Source organism: Schistocerca gregaria, chromosome 5 (genome assembly GCF_023897955.1).
Source record: "Schistocerca gregaria isolate iqSchGreg1 chromosome 5, iqSchGreg1.2, whole genome shotgun sequence".
Classification (NCBI taxonomy): domain Eukaryota; kingdom Metazoa; phylum Arthropoda; class Insecta; order Orthoptera; family Acrididae; genus Schistocerca; species Schistocerca gregaria.
Genome location: NC_064924.1, coordinates 349,415,770 through 349,420,741, shown reverse-complemented (window position 1 = coordinate 349,420,741; position 4,972 = coordinate 349,415,770).

Here is a 4,972-nt window from a genome sequence, read left to right as displayed (position 1 = left end):
GATACTTTCTTGTCACATAAACAACGGCGAGGGTCATTTGTCGTCCAGGCTTGTGGAAAGAGGGTCGATATTTGGGAACTGAGGGAAAGTAAAAGAAAATGTCGTAAGAAAGAATACTGAGTTCACGCCCTTTGGAGTGACAAAATCATGAGTGAAAAGTTTTACAACTTCAACAACATCGAAAGATACGTTTTTCAATATTTTAGAATGCACGTTGAAAGTTTCGATGAACTACTTCGCTTTGTACCTTCATTAACTCACAAGAAATACTAACACGTAATGGTTTGTTCCACTTGAAGGAAGGCTCGCTGTAACTTCAGGGGAAATAAAGTAATTTTAATTGATTTAATTTCTGTTAATAATAAATTAGATGCAAATTTACAAATTAGCATAGTGTATAAGTAATGATGCCCGCACCACCGCCCACTAAATAAGTGCTCACTACCTCCAGTAACACTGTAAGTTAGTTGTAATTATTATGAAGATCAAATAATGAAAGTAAGTTTAATGAAAATAAACTTAATTATATCCTACTGATGTTTTATGATGAAACACTGTTAAGGATCATCATCTACATCTATACTCCGCAAACCACCGTGAAGTGCATGTCTGAGGGTGCGTCCCACTGTACCAATTATTGGAGTTTCTTCGTCTTTCATTTACGTATTCAGCCTGGGGAGAATGATTGTTTGAATGCCTCTGTGCGCGCAGTAATTATTGTAATCTTATCTTCACGACCCGCATGTAAGCGATGCGAAGGGTTTTGTAGTACATTCCGAGAGTAATCATATATAGCTGGTTCTTGAAACTTTGTTAATACACTTTCTCGGGATAGTTTATCTTCAAGAGTCTTCCAGTTCAATTCCTTCAGTATCTCTGTGACACTCTCCCACGAATTACACAAACCTTTTACCATTCGTGCTGCCTTTCTCTGTCAATGTTCAATATCTCCTGCTAGCCCTGTCTGGTACTGGTCCCACATACTTTAGCAATATTCTAGAATCAGTCGCACCAGTGATCTGTGAGCTATCTCCTTTGTAGATTTATTGCATTTCCCCAGTATTCTACCAATAAACCGAAGTCTGCCACCTGCTTTACCCACGACTGAACTTATGTGATCATTCCCTTCCATATCCCTACAAAGTGTTTCACCCAGGTGTTTGTATGAGTTGGACGATTCCAACAGTGACTCACTGAACATTTAAAGCAAGTTGCCAATTTATGCACCAATCTGAAATTTTATCAAGATCTGACTGAATATTTATGCAGCTTCTTTTAGATAGTGCTTCATTATAGATAACAGCATCATCTGCAAAAAAACCTGATTTTACTATTAATATTGTCTTCAACGCCATTAATATACAACATGAACAGCAAGGGTCCCAACACACTTCTCCAGGGCACACTGGAAGTTATTTCTACACTTGATGACGACTCTCCATCTGTAGTTATTTCTACTACTGATTATGACTCTCCATCTGAGATGACACATTGAGTTGCCTCTAACAAAAGTCATCAATCCAGTCACAAATTTTACTTGATAGCCCATAAGATCGTACTTTTGACAGTAAGTGCAGGTGTGATGCTAAGTCAAATGCTTTTCAGACATCAAGAAATACAGCATCTATCTCACTGCCTTGGTCCAAAGCCTTCAGTATGTCATCGATAAAAGTTCACATGATCGATGTTTTCTAAAGCCATGCTAGTTGGCACTGAGGAGATCATTCTGTTCAAGATACCTCATTATTTTTGACCTCAGAACATGAAGTTTCTACAACAAATAGATGCCAAGGATATTGGATGTTAGTTTTGTCAATCACTTCTTGTACCCTTCTTGTAAACAGGCGTGACCTGTGCCTTTATCCAAGAAATGAGCACGGATTTTTGTTCAACAGATCTACAATAGATTATAGTTAGAAGAGGGGTTAACTCAGCTCCAGATTCAGAATAGAATCTGACAGGGATTCCATTGGACCCTGGAGATTTGTTCAATTTTAACGATTTCAGCTGTTCCTCAACACCACTGACACTATACATCTTTCAGTCATCCTTTAAGTGGTATGAGGATAAAATTGGGGTAGTTCACCTGGGTTTCCTTTTGTATAGAAATATTTGAAAATGGAGTTAAGCATTTCAGCTTTCACTTTGTTGCCCTCAGTTTCAGTTCTGTCTCATTCACTACGGATGAGACACTAGGTTTGGTGGCACTAACAATATTTGGATACAACCAGAATTTCTTTGGGTTCTATTAAAGATCATTTGACAATATTGTGCTATGGTAGTCATTGAAAACATCACGCATTCCTATTTTGAGAGGCGAACATGTTTCTTTCAGCACCTCTCTGTCTATAGCCCTATATTTCGTTTTACATCTATTGTGCAGTAATCTGTTTCTTCAGAAGTTTCTTTATAGTGGCTGTATACCATGGAGGTTTCCTCCCATTATGAACTGTCCCACGGGGTACATATCTGTACAACGCATGGTTAACTATTGTTTTACACTTGAAGCAGAGTTCTGCTACATGCTCCTGCCCTTTGCTGAAAGTTTCAAATTCCTCATTGAAATATGACACTACTGACGTTTTTGGTCCACTTTACTCAACATACCTGTATATACCTTTCTGCTCGGTTTAGCTGTTATTTGTACTTTGGTAATCATTATTGCCACAACCATGTCATGACCACTTATACCAGTTTCGATGTGGGCATCCTCAAATCGGTCAGGCCTATTTGTCGCATTAGATCGAATATACTTTCATCATGAGTGGGGTGTCTAACTACATGTCCTAAGTAGAGTTGAGAGAAGTCATTTAGTAATGATTCACAGGATGTCTTATCACACCCACCACTAACAAAACTGTAATTTTCGCAATTAATTGTTCGATGATAAAATCTCCACCAATGATTACACTATGATTGGGAAACTTACGTAGAAGTGAACTGAGGTTTCTTCTAAAGTTTTCGGTTACATCAAGAGTCATGAGTCTTGAGGTCAAGAAAAGGGTCCAATTATCATTTTATGCCCACCCCTTCAATTGCTACCTTGGTGGATTTGAGTTTTAGCCGACTGCAACAAATATACCACCTCCACTTCTCGTTTGCTGTCTTTTAGATGTGCACTGCCCCTAAAAGTCTCACTGCTATCAATTTTAGCTTTCAACCAGCTTTCTGAATGTAGTATTATGTGAACTTCACTGTTTTTCATGAGCGCTTCAGACTCTAGCACTTTGTGATTGTTTCAGCAGTTTACCATTAAGATTTTAATACTCTGATCTGTGGGAGACATTCCTTTCAATCATACGCTGATACTTGTAAGTTTTCTACAGTTATCGTTATCGTGATTGGCTGGAGAGTCACCTAATCTAAAAAACCCTTGTGTGCACCCCACATACAATCAGCTAACTGACTAGTAGTTTCTGATGTGTACTGCACACATGACCAATTTAGAGGGACCCTATTGTTCTCAATCCTGTGGTGCAAGTCCAGGAAGTCACAGCATATCTTGTCACAGAACCTTCGAAGTCTTTGGTTCAGTCCTTCCACTAGACTCAGAACTAAAGGGCCATGCTCGGTTCTGGGAACAGTGCCACAAATTGTGAGATTCGTTGAAACTCTATGCCTAATCTTCTCTGCCAGTCTCAATCTTCTCTGCCAGTCTCTGCAAAAACCCAAAAATGACCTCAGAGGCCAGACACCAGGCATCATTTGTTCAACATGCACCACAATCTGCAGCTGGTTGCAACCTGTTCCATCAATGGCTGCAGGAATAGCATCTTCAATGTGTTGAATGAAGACTCATAGGCATACACACTGAGTGCACCCATGCCTTCCTGTCCCTTGCTGCCATTTCCCTAAGGGGTGCCATCACTTGCTGTACGTATGAACTGCTCACGATTAATAGACCCCCTACCTTTTGCGTTTGCCTCCTCCTGACACTGGACAAAGCTGATTTCCCCAAAACAGATGATGTGAGTTGGTTATGAGGATCGGTACAACACCGTGAGCCCTCCCTGTCCCCACCAATGCTGTACATGGCATTTAGATGTACCATTAACACGTCTCTCCCAGTCACATGGGCGAGTAATGACAGATCCTGTACTTTCTGCACAGGAGACAGGATCCACAGGAGAGGATGGTACTTGAGGTGACTCTGGTACAGCTAACACAGGTACACAATTCTCAGGAGCTCTTCCAACAAACTGATTTGTAGCAGCTGCCATCCTTAGACAGTAGTCAGAGCGATTTGCAGCTGCTTATGAATGTGAACCAACTCATCCCATGTTCGAGGACAACATTCACAGTAGGGCTGCATTTTGGCTGGTGCAATGTATTGTGAGGCAGTGAATAAACGATAAGGTACGAGTTTATTGCGGTACTCGCATATGTTCGAAATTTCACAATATATCACAATACAAATGAAAGATTTTGTGGAATGAATGCAAACAGTAACATATGCGAATCTAGAACTTTAAATCGACTCACGATCATGTACACATGGTCTTGCAGGAAGGAAAATTCCTAAATCGGATTTCATATATAAAGACACATGCATATTGCATCTATTTTTCAGTTAGCTGATTCTGTACACACTTCTACAGATATCGTCTGCAGATATAGTCTACTTTGAAATCTTCATTTGAGTAAAAAGAAAACTGTGAAACATAGGACTGAATAATATTCGATGTATTGTGTGTCCACAACACAGATCGCTTAAATATCAGTAGCGCAAGCTGAAACATCAATATAAACAACGTTTGCCATCTGGTCAAATTTTCTATTAATCAAAATTTCTCTCAAACATGACATATGAGCTGTAAGTAAGACAGCATATCAAACATAACCCTACAAGGTCAAATATTTGCAAACATAATACAATTTGAAAACTTTTTGATCCTTTATGTTTGTAGGACTCCCCTAAACCATCAACCACTTTATCAAACTTTACTATGTGTGCCAAATATTTGAGATTGCA